The sequence below is a fragment of the Pinus tabuliformis genome, chromosome 4_2 (genome assembly GCF_031772625.1).
Source record: "Pinus tabuliformis cultivar Carrire ecotype Pingquan chromosome 4_2, CPIR1, whole genome shotgun sequence".
Taxonomy (NCBI): domain Eukaryota; kingdom Viridiplantae; phylum Streptophyta; class Pinopsida; order Pinales; family Pinaceae; genus Pinus; species Pinus tabuliformis.
In genome coordinates this window covers 609,631,683-609,655,168 of record NC_142304.1, presented here as the reverse complement: position 1 = coordinate 609,655,168, position 23,486 = coordinate 609,631,683, and positions in this window count along the sequence as shown.

The window sequence follows — 23,486 nt, the reverse complement described above, 5'->3', positions numbered from 1 at the left end:
CGCTTGCTACTAAGGTAGGCTAGAGGCTCATTTCTATTAAAAGCCTATGGAAGGAACTGATCCACAGGAAATACCTACACCCTGGGACTCTGGAATAGTGGATCAGGAAACTAAACAAAGCTCAAATTAACATCTCTTTTATTTTGAAGGAAGTCCTTGACTCTTTCCCTTTGATTGAAGAAGATATTTCATGGAAAATTGGAAATGGATAGAAATTAAAAGTAGGTATTGACCCTTGGTTTAAGTATGGGGAAGGATTTTGTCTTCCTAAAGACTTAGTAGACCACCTTAGTAGAAATGGTACCCATAATATTAATCAGGTGGTGAACATGGGCACTACTGATATTTGGGAACAAGAATGGTAGTTGGCTGAAAACATAGAAATTTTGAATGGACATGGTGATGCTTGGAGGGGCTTAATTGCAGAGATTTTTTCCTCATATAAGGTTGATTGACAGTGAAGATGAGCTACTCTAGTCACACTCACCCTTTGGAGGTTCAATAATCCAAATTTGGGTTACCTTCATCTGATTTCTCACAGATTAAGAGGGTAACATGTATGTTGGTGGAAACACTCATGGAAATTAAAATGCCTAGTAAAATCATGCTTCTTCATGTGGTGTCTACTTGAAAACAAGGTTCCTACTTCGGAAAATTTACAAAATGACATTTGGAATGACCAAGTTGGTGTGCCCTCTGCAAGGATGGGAAATAATCTATTTAGCCCCTCCTCATCAATTGTCCCTTCACAAAATACATTTATTCCCTTTTCCATTCCAAACTTAATATTTGGATAGAGTGGGCTAGTAGTAATTTTTTTTAGGCTTGGAAATATTGGTTTGATGATTGAGCAATTTAAAAATTCATAACCATCCCTTTGATCAAATGCTAAGGAATTTTTCTAGCAACAATTAAGGTCATCTTCTAGGATGCCCTTTCTTCTCCAAATAGAATGACGATGAAGAGCCCTGCTACTTTCTGTAGCCTTCCCCAGAAAGACTGACCCCCAAACACTAGAGATTTTTTACCAGAAGAGGTGGACAATTCTGGACAGTGGGATTTCTTTGATGGAGCTTCTCAAGACCATGGGTGATCTTGTGGTGGAGGACCTTAACTCTACTTTTGTTAAAATCACTTATTTACTTTAGAGATGGGCCTTAGTAGAGATACAAACAACTATACATAGCTCATGGCTTTAAAACTCCTTCTCCTATTTTCCAAAGAAAAAGGATGTAAGACCCTAAAAGTCTTTGGAGAATCCATGCTAGTTATCAATTGGGTTAAAGGAATTCAGAGATGTCACAACCAACGATTATTACCATTTATGGAGGAAATTTTGTTCAATTTTGTAGTTGTGGACAGTCTTCATAATTAATATCTTAGTTATTGATGTATTTGTAAGGCATGTTTATCATGCTATTGTCAAAATATAAATTCTAACGCATGTTCTTCATGTCCTCTTAAAAGATAAAAAATTGAATTTTGAAAAATTATGTTTTTAACTCCAAAGAATCCAACTTGGCCCTCCTCCTAGTCAAGTTAGCCCCAGTGAAGGTGCACCCATTAGGATAACATGATCAACATATATATATATATATATATATATATATATATATATATATATCTGTGTGTGTGTGTGTGTGTGTGTGTGTCATTTGACCTCCTCATCAAGGATACAATTCAGATCACTTATGAGGCAAAGTTTTCATTATCTCAAGGACAAGTATGACGTCAAGTCAAAGACAGAAAAGAAGATGAACTGAGGCATAATTTATGTTGAGGAAGAAGAACATATCTCTGATAAAGAAGGATGAGTTACATGACCAAGACTTTGGGTGCAAGGACGCGTTGCATGATCGATATTTTGGGTGCAAAATCACGAGCCGCGAGACCAAACTTATGAGTTGTAGGACCAAGAATCTGAGTGCAAAAGGAGGCCAAAATTCAACTCTAGCACATAGACTAGACCGAATCTCTTGGAGAATATGGTTGGCTTGAAAAGGAAGGATATGACCAGGTTTGACAATATGGTTGACTAGATGACCTATGTGTGTCTCTTGTTGAACTAAATAATTTCTCTAAGGAAACGAATGTTGGGTTTTCCTAGTGTAAAAGCTTGTGTTCTTGTTTTGGTTGTCTCTTTATGATTCTACTGTCTATTGTTGAAGATATTTTGTGCAATTGCTTAATGATTAATGAAAATATGAAAGAATTTAAAATGAATATCATTAGAATTACCAGTAGAAGACCTATGAAAAATCAACATGGTATTACAACCAATGTATAAGACCAGCCTTGTAGACAAAGAAGAGAAGTTATGGTATAAGCTATAAAATCCTAGAAGTCAATAAGAAAATCACAAAGAAATTCAAGATCTACCTTCTCGACTAAAGAATATATTTACTCTTTTGTGTAAAATTCAATAATAAAATATGATTTAAAAAAGTATATTCTAGAGATGTGTCCATGACCCTAGGCGAGATTATGAAGAAGTCTGAAATTATATACCTCTATCTTAATACACGCAAGCCGAACTTTCATCTTGTACTGAGATTCATATAAGAAAGGATCGTGATCCATCCTTAAGCTTGAGAGAATGCAAAAACATACTTGGGAGAAGATCAAAGTCTTAGTGAAATAAACATCATTTCATTTTAGTGGGCCGAGAAGGCCTCATAGCATATTGCATAAGGCCAAAGCTCCAAACCTCAAGTCATAGTTACCTTAGAAAGTTACAGAGGTCAAAGAGCCAAAGTAAGTTCACAAAGCAGCCTCAATATTTTTTTTGAAAAGGATGAGGTTACTTCGTTATTGTTGCAAGAGGAACAAAAAGCTCAATATTAATGATAAAATGTTGAGGATCTCATAAAGAACCTCATAGAATCCAAAATGAGTAAATTAATTTTCTTTGGTTTCCTTTTTTAATGTATAATCAGGTCACATATTTGTCTAATGCCTGAACTTGAACTTGTGATGAAATATGTTGATGTAATCGTGAGTATATTAAGCCTTAGTAACTAAGACAAAGGAATCTTAGGAAGCAATCAAAAGAAGGTTGAAAATATATTTGTCTGGGGATTACAGTGATTTCCAAAAATGAGTATGAGGAATAGGAAGTCATATATGTAAAGAAATGAGAAAGGTAATAAAATTTGTGGTTTGATGCTTGAATGAAAACTCCATATGAGGAAAGGAAATAAATTTGTTCCTTATGTTGTTACATGTAATGATTATTCAAAGAATTATTGGAGATCAAATTGTGGGTTGTGAAAATGGCAACCCATAACTTGGTTCGATTATATTCCTTTGAAATGTTATAAATGACCTGTGAGTCTAGTTAACCATGTTGTCTTGTAATTCAAAAGCAAAATGTTATCTTAAAGATTTGATATGGCTAATCTAAAGACCTTTTTTTCCATGCAAAACATATTACTTATTGGTTCCCAGGAAAGCACATTTTTTCCATGCAAAGCAGTCATAAGTTCATCAAAACGAATATGAGGTTTTGGAAAAATACCACTAAAAGTATGCCAAAGTATGAAGTTTGATGCTTGGAATATATGACCTTGCATCAAAGTTGTGATCAAAGTTTTGAAGAAACTATAAAGGGAATTCTTAAAGAGGTCGAGAACCTCTCTTTCAGAAGAAATTCTAAGCCCTAAGTTCTGAAGGACACAATCCATTTATTAAATATTCGAAATATCTTAGTATATAGAAAGGTTTCATACCAATTCACATACGAATTCTAAAGAGTATTCTTATTATACGAATATGTGTTCATATGTCACGAAATTCAATATGCATTCACAGTGCAAGTGTGCTACATACAACGATGCTCATGTTGAATAAAGAGAAGAAGTTGCAAACTAATATGGTTTCTGTAACCATGGAAAATTCATAGTTCAATGAAGGAAGAATTTATTTGTTGATATGTTAGATACAAGGAAAAGATGGTTTGAAAGTACAAATGGACAATCTCTTGAATACGTTGATATATTGACAAATCGTGTATGTCCAAATTATAAATATGCAAATGTTGTTGCAGTATGTTGGAGTTTGATGAATATACTATTGTTTGATAGTCAGAGGTGTGTTGTAGTAAAAGGGTACACTTGGATTCAATATGGTTTGATGTAAAGTTGTTATTAAAAGATATTAATACTAAAAGACTAACAACCTCGTAATTTTTATGATTAGAAAATTTATTTTTGAAGCTTGAGTACATATTCCATTAGGGTTTTGGAAACATTTTTGAACTAGGAGATTGCTCTGTCTGGATCAAGAAGATCTGTCATATTACCTCCCTTGATGAAGGTAACTTATTATAATATCTTTTACTAACATCAAGATGGAACATCTCTGATTATGAAGTGTGAAGGCTCTATATATGTTACTTGGAAATTTGGAAAATAGAATTTTAAAACTCTTGTGGACCTTGAAAAAGGTGTAAAATAAATATTGAAAAATTTAGGGTTTGTAAACCCTAGATTAATTTGGAAGGATAATAAAGCTATAGGGTTTGGAGATAAAAACCTATCTAGACGTTAGCACTAAAGGATGAAACCTTAGATCATGCTAGGAAGGAATGACATTATGTTGATGATGAAGGAAAGGATGTTAAAGATGCATGATGGGTGCAAAGAGGCTAAGATTAAGAGGGAGCTCACATTTCCTATAATCCTCAAAAGATAATTATTTTATATCTCTCTTCTTTGATTTGTTTTTTTACTATTAGTTAGTCTATTGTCTTTGTATCATTTTATCTATTGTAATTATTCATCCATGATATCTTAGTGAGGATTGCAGGTATATAGTAAAAGTTTCCTAGGTTCTGGCAAGCAAATGGAAGTAATGGAAGCAAAAAACAAAGCGTGTGACACTAGGAATTTTTACAGAATCATGATTTGTGTTGAGAAATATTGTACTAGATGTGATCCGAGCTAAGAGGGAGCATGTAAATTAGTAAGTTTGTAATATACTTTAAATTGTGCTAAAGAGAAGTCAACGATGACTTCCAAATAGATCAAGAATATATAGCATGCAACAGTTAACAGTATAGACAAGTATAAAGCGAGAGTTGAGAATAGAAGGTTCTCCCAAAAAGAGGGATAGAATCATGACAAGATATTCACTTCAGTTTTCTGGTACAATTCTGTTAGAATTATTTAAATTACACTGGAAAGTGGATGTAGAGATCATTCAATGGAGTCTAGTTAACTAAGTAGAAGTGTATGTAAAGTTACCTCGGGGATTTAAGGTACATGAGAAGAAGTCTCAAGATTAAATAAGACTTTATACGATCATAAGAAGACACATTGGGCTTGATTGATACTATTTGATTTGTCTCTGATGGAAGCAGAAGGACTCTTGTGTCAAAGGGAGTAGTTGTGGCAAAATGAATTAATTGTGTAAAAAAAGGAACAATCAGATGGCCTTGTTTGAACTTTAGAGGGAGTTGACCTTTGAGTTTGAGATAATGGTCTATAAAATAAGGGTGACAGGAAAGGAGTAGTGGTGATGGATTTAGTTAAGGAAGCATATTAGTTTATGGTTGAGCTAAGGCATGTTGCTCAACATGTGTTGGAGTACCAAAAAGATATACTTGGTCATGGCATGGCTAGTTATGGGTTGATATATGTTTCAAACAGTGAAGTACAACTGTAGATTCAAATAAGGCAGAGAACATTGAATAGAGAAAGAGTTAATCAAGATACTTCTTCAGTTTGGGCTCCGTTATAATTATTTGAATGAGTAGGAAGCAGAAATTTGTTGCACTCAAGTATTGCAAAGGCTGAGTATATTGCAGCTAGATTGGAAAGATGAGAAGCAATATGGCTTTAGAGGCTACTTGCAGGATTGTCTTAATCAGGTACAAGTGATGGTCATGATGACAGGTCGAAGGATAGTGAGATCTAGCAATAGGATATGGTACAGAAGGAAGCGGTATGGCTCTAGTATTATTCTACTGTCAAGAATATTGCTAATAAAGACTTTGTGAGAGGGAGTGTTAATGAGATAACATCATGGACTGACATTCTCCCTGTGTCAAGTATTTTGACTTGGATTAGGGAGAATGGTCCAACAGAGGATATTCATTCTTCCCATGTCAAGTATGTTGACAAGAATTAGGAAGAATGGTCCTCAAGCATTAGTCTCATTTAGCATCAGTCCCTGAATTACTCAGATAAAGTATTTCCTTTGGAGATTCACCATGTGTCAAAGATATTGACCCGAATGATGGTGAATGAATACTACTCCATATAATATTTTTTAGATAGATCTGAATTATGGTGATTAGTTGATTGTAAATGATGTACCATATGTTTGAAGTACCGACCAGGATTATGGTGAGGATACACCATAGGTCAGAGGTACTGACTAGAATTATGGTAACTTGTTGAAGTTGTTGGTTTACCATGGGTCACAATTTTTACCAAATTATGGTAACCTGTTGATGTTATTCATTTACCATGTGTCACAATTGTTGACCAGATTATGGTTACTTGATTTACAAAGTGTCACAATTGTTGACCAGATTATCGTAACTTGATTTTGTATAACCTTTTCTTAAAGAAATTTGTCAACACGAATGCATCTAGATAACCATTATGAATACCTCCCTATCTAAGAGGGGGTGTTGATTTTTTTAGTTATGGTGTGTCTTCATAATTAATATATTAGCAATTGATATACTTTTAAATCATGTTCTTCATGTTATTATCAAAAGATAAATTCGAAGGCATGTTCTTCATGTTGTTTTAAAGGATAAAGTTTGTTTTCAAGTCCGCCCTTATCCTAGTCACGTTAGCCACAGTGAAGAGCCATGCATTCAGCTAACATGATCACTATCTGTGTTCCATTCGACCTCCTAATCAAGGATACAATTCGAATCACTTTTGAGGAAGAGTTCACAATATCTCAAGGATAAAACAAAGTTACCAATCAAGCAGGAACTATGACCCAAAAATGAGAACTCTAGCCAAAACCCCCCCCCCCCACAAAAAAAAAAAAAACATGAAAAAACAACCCAAAAACAAAAAGTGTGTATGCTGGAATGGTTTTTTTTTGGGGGGGTAAATTTTCAACATTTTTTAGAAATGACAGTAAAAGTAAATTTTTTTTGTACAAAAACCATGAAAAAAGAAAAAGTATTGATGCATCAACGTTTTTTTGGGCTAAAATTCCAATATTTTTTAGCAATGCCATTAAAAATAAAATATCATTACTCTAGAAATCATTAAAATTCCAATAGGTTTCAACAATATGTTGAAGATAAAATATCATGATTCCAAGTATCCTAAAAATTCTAACAACTTTCAACCATGACATTAAAGACAAACTATAACATCTCCAAAAACCTTAAAATTTAAACACTTTTAGTCATGGAATAAAAAACAAATATCATTACTATAACAAACCTTATATTTTCAACGTATTTCGATATGAAATATCATGACTAAATTAAACCTTAAAAATAAATACCTAAATCAAAATGTCATTATACTAAATGATAAAAATATAGTTCTTTGAAAATCTTAGCCTGAGACAACTTGGCACATTGCATCGAAAACATAAAAATCAACCATCAAATTGACACACAGTTGGGGCATGCTTGACCCTTTCCAATTGAAACTTTAAAATCAACCATCAAATTAACACATAGTGGAGGCGAACTTGATTCATTGTAACAAAAACTGAAAAATCAATTATCAAATGGACACATATTGGGGCCGGATTGTTAGTCAGACATCAACACAATTCCTATAACAATAAATAAATAATAATCATTACAAATAATAATAAGCAAAAAAATTAAATTAAAACATTGAAAAATAATAAATTAAAAATTAAAAATGATAAAAAAATCAAATATAAAAAAAAATGTATAAAAGAGAAAATAAAAAATAACTGGTAAAACCATGAAAAAAAAAAACAAAAACAAGAAAAACAAAAATCAATTAAATTAGCAAAAAAACATATATATTAAAAAAATAAAAAATTAGAAACAATTTAAAATATTAAAAAAAACTAACAATTTTAAATTTAAAAATAAAATAAAATAAAAATTAGTGTTGCCCATGACGCTTTAGCGGTGGGAGTCCCTTTGCACCCAGACTTAGGTGACAAATTGATTCCCAAAATCGGCCAACCCGGCATCATAGACCCTCCCTTGTTGACAATGTTTTCGCTGCTAGGCGAGGGTGACATTATTCATTTCTTTTAATATCACAATTTTTATTATATATATATATATATATATTAATTAATTAATTAAAATTTTTTATTTTATTTTTTTATTTTTAAAATTATATATATATATATATATATATATTTCAATCTTTCAAATATTTTATATATAATTTTTTTCCTAGTTTCTCGTAATATTTTTTTTGTTCCAGTGTTATTTTAATTTTTTTTTTTTTTAATTTTAAACAGTTTAGTTTTTTTTTAGCTTTTTTTTTCTACACAAAATTTTATGTATATAATTATTTAAAAAAAATTCAAATATGATGATCTCTCGACATAAAATTCATAAAAATTTCATTAAAAATGTTATTTTTTTCAACTTTTTGTGGTGTGTTTTTTTCCATAAAAATATTTTATTTGACATGCTAAAAAGTCCAAAAATGTATATTTTTTTAATTATATCTATATGTAATTGTATATTTTTTTGTCAAATATTTAAAATTATTATTTTTTTAATGACAATTATTTTATTTGTATTGAAGTATTGATTAACTTCCAAATATTAATTTCACTGTATTTTAAAACTTTGCAAAAGAATAAATTATTTAATTCAAAGAAACCATAACGTCCATCTCACTAAGAAAAAAGAAAAAGATACAGAAGACAACTTGAAAAATGGTTAAATAACAAAACATTAAAAAAAGTGCATAGTTGAGACATAAAAAAATTTAAAGTGTCAAAATATGCCCAAAAAAAATAAAAAACATTTAAAAATAAATAAAAGTGTCAAAAATAAGCCCGCAAAAAAGGGATTGATGTAGAATCAACACTTTTCAAAATTGGCATAAAAATTACCAACATTTAAAAAAGAACGTGCATACTTAATACATAAGAAAATTTAAAGTATCAAAAATATGCTTAAAAAAAAATATACTCTTTTCAAAATGGAATGATTTTTTGCTACTTTTAAAAAAGTGAAAACTTGGTTAAGTTCCCATTTGATTGGTGACTCTGTTACAAGTTTGAAATGAAGTCAAAAACAAAAAAATGATTATGCAAAGCACAAATCTTGTTGAGGAAGAAAAATAAGTTCCCATTTGATTGGTAACTCTGTTACGAGTTTGAAATCGAGTCAAAAACAAAAAAATGATTATGCAAGGCACAAATCTTGTTGAGGAAGAAAAATATATCTATTATAACGAAGGACGAGTTGCAAGTTTGAAATCAAATCAAAAACTAAAAAGATGATTATCCGAGGCACAAATTTTGTGAGGAAGAAAAAGATATCTATGCTAACGAAGGACAAGTTGCAGGACCAACACTTTGGGTGTAATGACGAGTTGTAGGATCGAGATTTTGGGTGCAAAAGCATGAGTTGCACGACGGATACTCTGGATGTAAAATGAGGCCAAAATTCAGCCCTAGTAGGCAGATTAGACAGAGTCTCTTGGAGCAAATGGTTCGCTTGACTAGGAAAGAGTTGACTAACTTTGACCATATGGTTGACTATATGATTTAAGTGTGTCTCTTGTTAAAGTCTAAAGAAAAGGTGGATAGGATTTTCCTCCATATAATCTTTCCTAAACTAAAATCTTGTGTTGTTGTTTTGATTGTCCTTTTACTTTTCTATTGTCCAATCTTGAAAATCTTTTGTGTAAATACTTAATAATTAATAAAAATATGAAAAAGTTCAAATAAATATCATTAAAAATAATTACCAGTAAAAAAATTATGAAAAATAAACAAATTTGTTGTGTCAAAAATACTTTTGATTTATTTTCTTGTTGTCATGTCTTTAGAGAACCCAATTGGATGGAAAATGAACTCTCTAAACTGAGTATTAGGAAGCCTCATGGGAGCTAGCTGATTGCGGAAAATAAAGAAACAAAACATTGTGAATTTTCATACTTTTATGGAATCAGGATGACATCCGCATGAGCAAGAGCAACCTTAAATACTTCTTTTATCTTTTGGCATTTACGTTTTGCACCCATTACAGGAAACCATGATGTTGGAATGTAATTTTTTTTTTATATAACATGTTGATTAAATTGTATGATAATATTTATATTTTTGGACAGTTGCTATCATAGATGTGATACAATTTAATGTGAATACGTCATCAAATGTAAGTGTAAAATGTATTTTTTTTTATGTTCATAAATAAAACGAAGGGAATATATATATAATTAAAGAATCGAACACATTATGATAAGGTGAAGCAGGAACCTTGACTATGGATGACCAACTCACGGGACCATTAAAGCATCAAGACAGAACTGACATCGGTTTACTTGGAATAAAATAACTGAAATGGGGAGGAGAAAGAAAACCTGCAAAACTTTTAACAAAGCTAAATTCAGATTTTATGAATACAGTTCTCTCCACAGATTTTGTCTTTAAATCGGAGGAAAAATCAGATTTTACGAATAAAGTTCTCTCCACAGATTTTGTCTTTAAATTGAGGAAAAATAACTTCTGATGATTTATCCTATTAGAATAATCTGAAAGGTCTAATGTCAAATCCCAAATTTATATCGATGCTAAAGTATTTGCGTTGCATAATTTCCCAAACGATTCAAGGAATCAAATTTTGTGTCGGTACAGATGTTGGATGTCGTATAGCTACGTCTCCACAGGACGAGATTGAAGCAACAACTATATATATATAAAGAAAGCTTGCAATTATTAAATGCCATCAGCAGTTTACAGTCTCCATGCGGCACCAAATTGTCCATCGAATAACATGGCCTGCCCGAAAAAACTTCTGTTCATATAATCGTCAAGCTGAATAGCATCCTAGGCATTATTGTACAATCCAAATTGTTTATAGTCTTTGAAGTCATTATCCAAGTGCAAGAAATATTCTAGAATATTCATAGTAATATGTCTAAATTGATAGTCTTCGATGTCGTTGTCCAGTGCAAAAAATATTCTAGAATATTTATAGTAATATACAGAAATGAAATAGTGATATTTGTCTCTAAAACAATTTTACTTTTTCTTTCTCTTTTAACTAAATTGATTAATTAAAAGAAATGTCATAGGAGGAAGTGTTTAACTTTTTGTGAGATATGGTATTGACAATGGATGATAATGTTCCATAATTTTGTCATAAAATCTATTCACAGATAATAAATTTGCATAGGAAAATAAGGGTAGATCTCCATAATTAATAATCCTATTCAGATTGGTTAAAACATATATATGTTTAACTTCTATTAATAATAATGATAATAACAAAGTTATAATTTAATTAGTTTTTATAATATTTTTAATTTTAGCAAAATGAGATATGACATGGCTTAAGTATTATGATACTTGTTATAGGGTATATTTAGTAGTATTTAGTAACCATTTCATTTATATCGATATATTAATATTAATATAATTATATAAATTAAAAAATTAATAATTTATTTTATCAATATAGATAAGTATTGATATATTATTATTATAATTTTTTTATTTAAATTTTTAAAACTAATTAGTTTTTTTAAAAATTTAGTCTTTCAATTCCAACTCTTACTCATCTTAAAACAAAAAAAAATTACATACGCTAATTTTATAGCATCCACCCAGAAAATATTGATAACTGAATTAAAACAATTGACTTATTATTCCATAATAGACAAATAGATATTAGGCGTTTTATTGCAGAATACAGAAATAGACGTTAGACGTAAAGGATAGTAAAATTGATGCAATCTAAAAGAAAAAGACATGTAATAGAAGATGGCAAAGTCAACGCACGACAAGAATTTGGAGGCCGCAAGCTTGACTCCAGCCGTCCACCGTCACCAAAATCGAATATTGATAAAATGTCTGCTTCATGGCAGTTCATTTCTGAATTTTGCAGAACATTCGGGAAGACAAATTCCAGTAAATAAGTGGCATCAGAGATTTTTTCCCAAGCTTCATTAAATTGGACAGCAAGCCTGAGGGGTCGGTCTGTGGTTATGGCGGGCTTCTAGTGTATGACTTATTTACAATCTCGCCCGTTTGACTTATCTAATGGTGTAGCCTTCTGGAAAATCTGGATGGTTGGCCTACAAGATTTTATGTGGTGGACGGCCGTGAAAACGTATGGTCCGACACAGACGAAATAATTTGGTCCACTGCTGGTGAGGTACCTTTGAATTACGGGCGGGCCGTTTGGCAAATATTGTAGATATGTTTTTTTCTAACCACCGGAGAGTTTATGAAAATTTAGTTTTTAAAATGGGAATTTAGTTGTTAAAATGGTAGTGGGACATTTATTATGTTACTATTGGTTAAGGTAAGCTGATTCATCATTGTTATTCAAGGAAAATTAAGCCATTTAGAATTAACACATTGGTGCATCATAAGGGAGGACTTTTTCACTCTTGTCATATACTTCTCAGCCTTAACCTGTTTTCTTAAGTCCAAAGAACCCAAGCTCTTAGCCAAGCAGAAGCAATTATAAAGCATACTCTAGGCCGATTTTTTGCAAGTGGCAAAACCTGTCATAACTTAGTTGTCAAACCTGGAGTGGGGACACAATTATAGAGCATACTCTAGGCCCAAACCCAGAGCGATGACACAATTATAAAGCATACTCTAGGCCCAGTTTTTACAAGTGGCAAAACCTATCATAACTTAGTTGTCAAACCCATAATAAGAACAACTCACACTAACTCAACACTTTATTCAAAATAAGCCATGTCTATAAAAAAAAATAGACTTTAACCGTTAACAAACACAATTTTTCAAATTAAATATAAGTTTAATTATTGTAACAAATGAATTATATTTAATTATGGTAACAAAATGAAATGCGGGCTAATTAACTCATTACACCAGGTGCGGGTAATATGATAATGCTTTATTTAATGAAATTTTCTAAATTTTATGTATTTTATCCACAAATCTTATTTAGAAATATATCACACGCTAATCAACCATTATTAAGCGAAAGGTTGCTCGAAAGTTGCATTAAATTTAGTTTCGAGTCAGCTCAATATGACAATTTTATTATCGAAATGGTTATTGAGCGAAAGACTGTTTGACAGTTTCATGTATTTAAGAATCCATTGCATGAAGAGAATCAAATGGTATTTACAAGAATTGGAATTGAAGAACATTTAACCATATGTCTTTATAAATTGTAGAAAGACAATTGATAAAATAACAAATCAAATCAAACTATGAGGGAGGTGATACATATGCATTCATCCAACTGTAAACGTGTGGGTCCCATGTCCTTCGAAGTCTCGGTTTTAGCGAGTGCGAGGTCAGCAAGATAAGAAACAAATTGACCTTCTTTAATTGTATCCTATAGATTTTAAAGATGCCGTTTTTGCTTGCTGTTGCCTGATGCAGGACATCTTTGCCCTGAGACAATATTCTATGGATTATGTCTCTGTTAGTGACCATGAGCAGTGTAGGGTATACGTCAAAGGAAGGGGAGTTGACTTTGAATAGTTGAAGAAGTTGAACCACCAGAGTGTCCATCTCCCAACCATATAAGAAACATGACGGCATTCAACATGAAGGAGAGAAACATAAGCGAAAAGTCTTTGAGAGGTCCAGTTTGAAGGGTGGGCGACATGTACGAGAGACAGCGACGTAAGCAGAGAAGACTTAGCACAAATGGATAGAGATAACCAAGACGACGACTTAGCACAAAGGAATAGAGATACCCAAGAGAATGAAGATGAACTGCATATGAAATGGCCTTTATTGCAAAAAGAGAGGAGATTTAGTCTCTCTAAATATGCGTCTCCTTGCACAAGTTCAAAATTATTTGAACAAGAAGAACTATTCAAGTTCAAAATTCTTTGGACAAGAAGAACTATTCAATTATGTTCAAGAGAGGGTAACATATGTGCAAAAGACTCAAACACTAAGGCATAGAGACATCCAAGAGGATAAAAGTTGAAAGGTATATGAAACAGTTTGTATGGTAAAAATAGAGAAGATTGACACCTTCCAAATATTTTTCTTTCTAAGCATTGTATTCCTCTTTCTGAGCACTATTATAGAGAGGGGTTTTTAGGCATTCTTTTGAGTAAATTGTCTTAACTTGAGATAAAAATAAATTTGTATAGTGTCTTTAACCCATTGTAAAAAGTTGTCTATAAAGTCAATTTAGTCTTTAACCTATTGTAAAAAGTTGTGTCTATAAAGTCAATTTAGAACACATGTATTATTATTGTTTTTTTAAAAAACAATTTCATTTGTTTATGGAAAGACATGAAAAATGAATTAAAAAATAAACAAATTTTTTAAATGTTTTTTTTAGTGGTTTCAACATTCAAAGTTCCCAAATGGTAACTTTAATTACCTCAAATTTATGTTCTTTATCAAAAAAAAAGAGAACAAATTCCATTAATTTTTAAGCTAACAACAAAGTCTTTTTAAATATCTATGAAAAAACAATTTCCAAAACTTAACAATTCTGAAAAGCAAGCTTCAAAATGATAATGTAACACACTTATTTTCACTAAAAATACATTCATTTCATTGAGTTAGTAAGAAATATCTTTATCAATGACAACAATCAACATAGTCTACATTCACAAGCACGGTAATGTGTCCATGTATGTAGACAACTAAACAAAAATTTAGAAATATGTCATTTTTCACAAACACTTAGAAAATGTACATGGTACCATATACTATATGTTTTGATCCGCACAACTTAGTGCACTCCTTAGAAGCTAGACTAATGCATATTCTAGTTATTAAAATTTAACACTTGTCTAATGGACGGGCTTGCACATCCTCATTTTCTTTATGGAAAGTGCTTATAGTTCCATAGGTTAAATAAATATGGAACTTCATTGTTGAATTGAAGAGGAGGGTTTGCCTCTTCTCCCTTCCATCCATGACCATTTCATAGATTTTGATCAATAGAGCATAAAGTTGATGGCTTCTATTTCCCACAAATTCAAAGTCTAGCTTGTCCTTATTAGTGTCAAGAAGACATCTTCAATTTATTTTCATAGAAAGAAATTACCTTTCATCACATGGGACCATTCATAAAACATATTTTTTCCTAATTATCATGACCATAATCACATTAAGGTTAACCTTTAATTTTCCGTGCCTGTGCTCCAGGGTAAATGATATGTACTATTAATCGAAGGACCTGAGAGGACTAGATTTGGCTGGCTTCGAGATGTTGACAATGATGGAATACTAACCAGAGGAACTAGCGTTGTGAGGGCATGATGTTTGCTAAGCTTTAGAGATTCGAACTGAGGACTACTAAGCAACTAGATTGGATCATGAGTGGTTTCAGTACCTGTATAAAACCATGAATTCTTAGTCCAAAAATCTTTATTCCATTTTTTGTGTAGCATCCTCGTGAGATGTTTTATCTTCAAATGAACTGTAAAACTAATTTGCAAGAGCTGGGTAATAAACTGATGTGAATGGATATACCTTTGCCGCTACGTTAGTTTGTTTGGAGATATTATAATTGTTTGTTCACAGTTGAAGCCGAAAAGGCAACTTTTGTTTGGATGACACCATGGCTTTTGTTGGTTTATGACCTTTTTTGCATAGAATTTGTACTTCATGTTCAAAGTTTGTGTAACATTCAAAGAAATAGTTGAGCTTATATTACAAATCATCATATGATTTGACAGTTTTTAGTGTGGGCATTGGCCACTTGAAATTCGACGAAATTGGAGCTAAAGCTTCTCTTCCTATTTCATTGACCCTTAATTTAGTGGATCTGCAAGACCATATTCAATAACATTATTAGTCATGGTGATGACTCTGTTTCCCACCATCTTAATAAGGTTCCAGTAAAACACTGAATGATAGATTTACAAGCTTCTATTTCATTCTTCCCTTTAAGGCACATAAGCTTATATTCAGTAAACATTAGGTCTATCATTTGCCTTATCTGAGAAATACTCAGATTGTCAATATTCCACTCTCTGTGTGATTCAGGATGGAAACTGTGTGTTTCAGGGAGTTTCCCTTTTCCACTGAGATCTGGTGCAGGGTACCTGGTATACTGTTTTTGGAGAGGCTCATAGATGGGGAACAGATGGGATTCTGAGCTTTCAGGTTGTTCTATTTCTTTAAACAGAGAAGAAAGAGTTATGGGCTCAGATTTTTCTTCTGTTGTTTCTTTTGGGAGAAGAAAAGGAAATTTATCAATAGGTTTGATAGGATGTTGGATATTTACAGTTCCCTTAAACAGGGAAGAAACAAGAATATACTTGTCTTTGGAAGCTATATGCAATCTGTCAATTTTTTCAGATAATTATTCAATGGATTCTTGAGTAGATTGTTTCCTTATATCCACTTTCTTTTCGACATCTTCAATTCTTGTTAGAGATTCTTTGACAAAGCCTTTTAACATTGTAGTAGAGTAATTTACATCACTAAAAGTTTTGTTGATGCTATTTATAGAAACTTGTAAGCTATCAAAATTTTCTTTTACTTCAGTAGTCTTTGCACAATTCATTTCCAATCCTTTTACTGTCGTGGTCCAGTTTATCTGTTCACTGGACTTTTGTATCCTACCATCAATTCCAAGAGAATTATCATCCTTTACGACCAAGGGAATGGCTTTAGCACTGTTTTGTGCTTCTCCTAACACAATTCCTTTGTAAGGAGGAAAAGTGGTAGGAGTTTCAATTTTTATACCAGCTATAGTAGTCCAAGCATGTTTTGCTGAATATGATTCAACATCTCTCATATGTACATCTGTGCTTTCCAATTTTCTTTTCCATTAATAAAAGGATAACCAAATTTTTTCTTTTTCCATGTATGTCTTCTATTCATATGATAGTATGATATTTTCAATATATGCAGTACTAAGATCAAAACTTTAAGCCTCAAGATGGGTATATAGATCCCAATTTAGCATTTATTTTATCCACTAATTATCAATCGTATGATTTTTAAATCATTTCATAACTAAGAAGAATTTGTGCACTTCTGGTTTTGAAGGCTTCTTACAATCAAGAGGCACAAAATTATTAAATCTAGACTGAGCGATCAGGTCATCTAGTTCTTCTAGATATCCTAGACCGTATCGAGGCATACCAAAGTGACGCATTTTGCTGAACATTTCTTTAAGGTGGGGATCTTCATTTTCCAAGGAAGGAAGTTCATGAATCATCATCACATGATCATAATCATGTGGGAATGGAATATCAGAACGTTTTGGATTAGGACAGGGAGTTATAGAAGTTTTCGGTGGGGATTCTCCCATTCTATGGTGATGGTTCTGATGTATAACAAAGTCGACAAGACTACTGAGATTTACTTTCTGATTACATTTTGGACACATAACTTGCAAAGAGGAAAAGTTTACAATCTGGGCATATTCAAATAAATCCATATGTTGGCAACTTACAAATGGTGGATGAGAACTGGTTGTATCAATATATTTTGGATCTATGTACATAGATGAAGCTTTGCAGGCTAAATCAATTCTTCTGCGATCTATGGTAGATCTTCTAGGAAAAGACACTACAATAGATTACGGTCCTTCTTTTATATTAGTAGAAGTGATTTTTAACATTGCAGGGGGTTTTGGATTATCTACAACCCAATGTTCTGGGAAACTTAAAGTAGCCCCATTTGATAATTTGGTGTTCTAACTTTTCATTTTGGGCATCAGATAGAACAACCACACTGAATTTTGATTCTTTACTAGGAGTATGGAGGACAACAGGATAGAATGTATTGGTATGTCTAAAACAACCATGAGTTTGGATGGCTATATTATTTCTTTTCTTCTTCATATCAAACCCCGTTGTTTGGATCTGGAGTTGCAAAATATCTTTGATATGTTCATCAAAGGTATAGACAGAAAAATTTGGATAATAATCAAAGTAGACCAGTCCATTTGATAATGGAGCAACCATCCCTCCTATTAATGAATCTGAATACTTATTATGTGTCAAATCTCTGACTGTGGCAAGAACAAAAGTATTCAGCCCTCTATGTACTAGGGGATTGATCCCTATTCTTATACATCCCAAGTGTAGATATTTGGTTCCCAATCGCTTGGCTTCATTCTGAAGTTTTTTAGTATCAAGCAAAGAAATTGTTTGTACAGAATCAGATTTTTCTTGTATCTCACTAATACTCTCTTTGATAGATATTCTAGTTACATCTTTAAGATGGAACATAGACGGATCAACATATACTTCTATAGATGAGATACTAGGCAAACACCACTTAGGTGAAGGTTGACTCTCTAAATATTGAAGTTCTATAGAATTTATAACCCTTTTAGATGATGATCCAAACATATCTCTTAATGGTTTTTCTTCACCTTGTTTTTTAGCTTCAAGCTCTCTGAAAGAGACTAATCTTCTAGAACTATCCATTTCATAGACGTATAGATTTTGAGTGCTAACCGCAATGAACTAAACGATACTGGCTCTGATCCAATTTACTGTAGGGGCTTTAGACACGAAGCTTGTTATTGTTGAGTCTCTTCTATGTGATCAATACATGAACCTCTGATCTTTCAGACTCTAGCATCCTTCACACAGGCTCCTGCCTTTCACGGACTGGTGTTGCTCAGACCTCGGCAAACCTCAAGTGAACCTCTTGTCTCACATATACTACCTCAGCATACAATATAATAGGAAAGTATTGAGGTGAAAGTTCAAATCAGAAATGGATACTCATATTATTTCTAAATATTTTGCTTACAATTTCAGAGAGATTCTATAGCTTTTTATTAGAGATAGACTGCTTAGGATTTTATCAAATGTTGCGACTTGGCAAGAAAGAAGCTATCTGGAGGTTTCTTGGCCTTTCACAAACGCTATCTCAGAACTTCAATCTCTAAAACACACTTGACAAACTTCAATCCTAAGAATTTGGCCACTTTAGGTTCTCACCAGAGCTCTCACTCTGATGCGCAGGCTTCTCAGATCCAACTCTAAGGAGATGAAAGCAAGAACTTTCTTCTCGGACTAAAAAGACCCAAAAAATCCCACTCACACTCTACTCTAAATGCCTTAAATGAGCCTAGCTCTCTCCTTATATAGGAGATTGAGGAGACCAGCATCCGACAATCTAGCAGATAGATTGAGTACCATTCTCCATCAATCATTGAGATGTGGGTCAAATCCCACCAAAAGTCGGAGAAGTGCTCTGAGTCTCGTGACTGGAAAGGATCTTGATACAAGTTTACACAGTGGATGATTTGAACAAATCCCACGGAAAACTTTACACAGTTGATTACTTTAAACTGTAGAAGATAAGATATTTACATAGTGGAGACTTTTAAACAGTAAATCCCATGAGAAAACTGGTCATGTACAGTCTTGTGCCTAGACATCATTATTACATAGTGGATGCCTTTTAGGATAAGCCCACGAGAACCTTTATTAGTCTCCCATGGGTGTGGTCCCTGGAAATCTCATCTTGGAATATCTACATGAGTCCCAAGCCTTTGTATATATTCTTCGTACAATCATCATATTTTTTAGAACAATTTGGTGTTTTATCTTGGTCATGACTAACCATTCATGGTGTCTTTTCATAAAGTAACCAAGAATTTGGCTGTTTGGGTAATCTTTTAAATCCCTAATAGTTTTACAAGGAGTGTGCCAACACTCAGTTAAGAACCCACAATCAATACATTATGTTTGGAAATCTTTTTGGAAGAGGAGAGGGTCCATAGTTATTTTGTTAATACCAAAATCAGCCCACCATTGTTGAAACCATTCACATTGTCTCCATTTTTGTGTAGTCCATGTAGCTCCAAATTTTACTCTGGTATAATGAGTTTCATCCTTCCCATCTACAATCATAATATCCCACCATAGTTTTTTGTAGTCTGAGAAATTGTAAATAGTATCTGGGAAGAGAATGGCTAGATCACCTTGTTGCCACATTCCAGACATATCATACCATCTTGGCCATCTGGTTCGATTGATAGCAAAAAAACTTATTGAAGACTCTTTTTTGACTACTTCCTTCTGTCCAGATTACATTGATATCCTAAAAATCCTTGCTTAGGGATTCTTTGGCCAAATGAGTGGCTAACATACTCCGTTGATACACCATGTCATGTATCCACTTGCTACCTTTGGGGTAGATCTTTCTTTCTGGTACTAGATGTTGTATATCTGCATGAGATTGTAGGTTTGCATCTAGTATCTTTGTATTTCTTAGCTACCATGTAGGTTTCCACCTTGTACAATACTTCCCAACTTTGTGTATCACGAACTCTTCTTAGAATATATGTATGCTGGGAAGGATTCCATTTTGTTACTATTAACATGACATTATCTTTCTAACTGAGGTATTCTCTACTCAAAAAATCAGGTAAACAATTATTTTCTCCTTTAATGTGTTCAACTTCAAAGTCGAAATTTGCAAATAGAGCCTGCCACCTTGCAAACTTAGCTTCTCCAGGTTTCTTTATGTCTTTGTTGAGGACCTTTTTTAGTGTAGAGGCATCAGTCCTTAAAAGAAACTTTTTATGGATTAGGTGGACATCAAATTTGTCAATGCAGTTCCATGCTGCTTTGACTTCCTTTTCTATAGTAGAGTAGTTTTTTTCAAATGGGCTCTAGGTTCCTGAGACAAACTGGACAACTTGTTCCTCTCCTTCCTTCTTCTGCTTTAGAATTCCTCCCCACCCCATGTCACTGGCGTCTGTTTCAACAATTTTGAAAGAATCTTCATCAGCAATATGAAGAATAGGGAGAGTTTTTACCTTATTTTTAATTCTTTTGATGGCTTCTGTGTGTGTCTGAGACCATGGTTGTGGATGTTTTTGTAACCTTCGATTAAGTAATATTCTATCTTTGGCACAATCTTTATAAAAATTGCTCACATAGTTCAAGCAGCCTAAAAATATCTGCAACTGAGTTTTGTCAGTGATAATATTTCGAAATTTATCAGCAAATTCTAGAGCATGCTTTTGTAGAGTGATCTTCCCATCTTTAATTGTGTGGCCTAAGAATTTGATACTTGTCTGAAAAAGTTCAATCATGTTCTTGCTAAGAACCAACCCATTATTTTTGACCAGTTGTACAAATTTATGAACATGCTTGAAGTGTTCATGGATATTTTTGGAGAATATAAGTACATCATCAATATATACCAGTAACCAATCAAAATATGGTTTAAAATTCATGTCCATGACCTTTTGGAATTTGGAGGGAGCATGCTTTAGCCCAAAAGGCATCACATTCCATTCATAGTGTCTTGCTAAGACACTGAAAGTTGTTTTAAATTTATCAAATTCTTAGATCTCCACTTGCTAGAAACCTGATTTCATATCAAATATGGAAAATACTTTAGCCCCTGCAATCCTTGCTAAGAGATTCCCTTTATGGGGAATAGGGTAAGTATCATATGAAAGAACAATATTTAAAGGTCGGTAGTTTATGACTAATCTTGTAACTCCCCTTAACTGTTCTGAATGTTTATTGACATAGAAGCCATAACAGTTCCAAGGACTGTTGGATTCTCTGATTAGTCTTCTTTCTAACAGGCTTGCTATTTCTTTTTGATAGAGATCTCTGTATTCCTTGTTCATGGGAATTGCTCTGCTCTTGCAAGGTCTTCCTTCATATTCTTCCTTATATGGTAAATCCACACAATGTTGTTTCCTACACCAGAAGGCATTTGGTTCTTCGGCACAACATTATTTTTCTATCTGTGATCTCAAGCTTGAGATCCTTTACTTGATTATAGGATTCTGAAGATAGTCTCCTATTTTCATGGTAGTCTTTAGCTCTTTGAGCTCTTCTAGTTTATTTTTGGCTTTCTCAATTTACTGCATTAACTGTACCATAGTGGATACCCTCAGATATAAGAGACATTACAGATGTAGCCATTATAAGAGACATTGGAGATTTAAAGAATAGTGCAACAATTTTAGGTTTTAAATAATACTTCAATTTTGCATGCATTTTGCATTTTGCATTCCTAGATAGAGAACTGTCAGATATATGTAGTGACAACCTGCTCATACCGACAAAAATCATATCAAACTTAACAGAGTTCTCTAAACACTGGCCAAATATTTGTTGAACTATGTTAATTTCATGCACACAAATCGCCATCTAAAAATGGTTAGAAACAATATTAAGTACATATTTACATATTTATGATTTTTAAGAATTCTCAGCTTAGAAGAAAGATAATATATATTTCTATGAACATAAATTTCGAAAGAAAATGTCTAAAGGAAATGTCTATAGCTTATGTTGAGGCTTGTTTTTAGAAAAGATTATGCCCAACTATCTGAGGTGATGATGCATTGTTCCATACTTTTTATTGTCGATCTCCAAAAGACGCTCGCTTTCTAGGTTCTAAAGACTTAACTTCCCTTCCTAGTTGGATGCTTCCCATATTTTTATGATCACACTGTGTTTGTTGCATTTAGGTGGCAATTTTATATTCAACATATGTCTGATGTCTGACAAAGAATGAAGAGAAATCGTGGACCAGAGATATCTCTTCTCGGTATTCATAATAGTTAAATAGAATAATAGAAAACATCAACAATAAATGACTGGAGTGAAACTCGACTAAACTGAAGTAAAATTGAACTCACTATGACACCTAGCAGACAACATAATCAAATTTGATGAAACATAGCAGACAGTGAGATTAATATCTCAACATCCCCTCCTAATCTCAATTGTTACAATTAGAGGCACTTACAATGCCTAATTGATCTCTTTGAAATTCAAATACATTTTTTCCCAATGGCTTTGTGAAAATATCTGCAAGTTGATATTTGGAACCACAAAAAGAAAGTACTATGTCCCCATCATTGACAAGCTCACAGATGAAATGAAAATGTGTGTCAATGTGATTTCTCTTTTTGTGGAAAACTTGATTTTTTGCTAAAGAAATTGTTGAATTGTTGTCACAGTAAATAGGAGTTGGATCCTTCTAAACAATTGAAATATCTTTCAATAATATTCTCAACCACACTGCTTGACAAGCTATTGAATTTGCTGCTACATATTCTTCTTCTGATTGTTTCGTGGATGCCCATGAAATCAGATTGGTTCTAAGATGAAAATCATACCTTGAGGTGCTTTTGTGATCATCTAAACTCCCTGCCTAATCATTGTCTGTAAAACCTGAAAGTGAACAATTTTCAGAATGTGTATAGAACAAACCATAATCTATGGTCCCTGTAATATGCCTTAGGATCCTTTTTGCAACCTTCCAATGAGAAATATTTGGTGATTGCATAAACTTGGAGACAAAACTTGCTGCAAACGTGATATCAGGTCTAGTTGCAGTGAGATACAAAAACTACCAACTATACTTTTATACAATGTGGGATCAACTGGTGGTGCTACATCTTG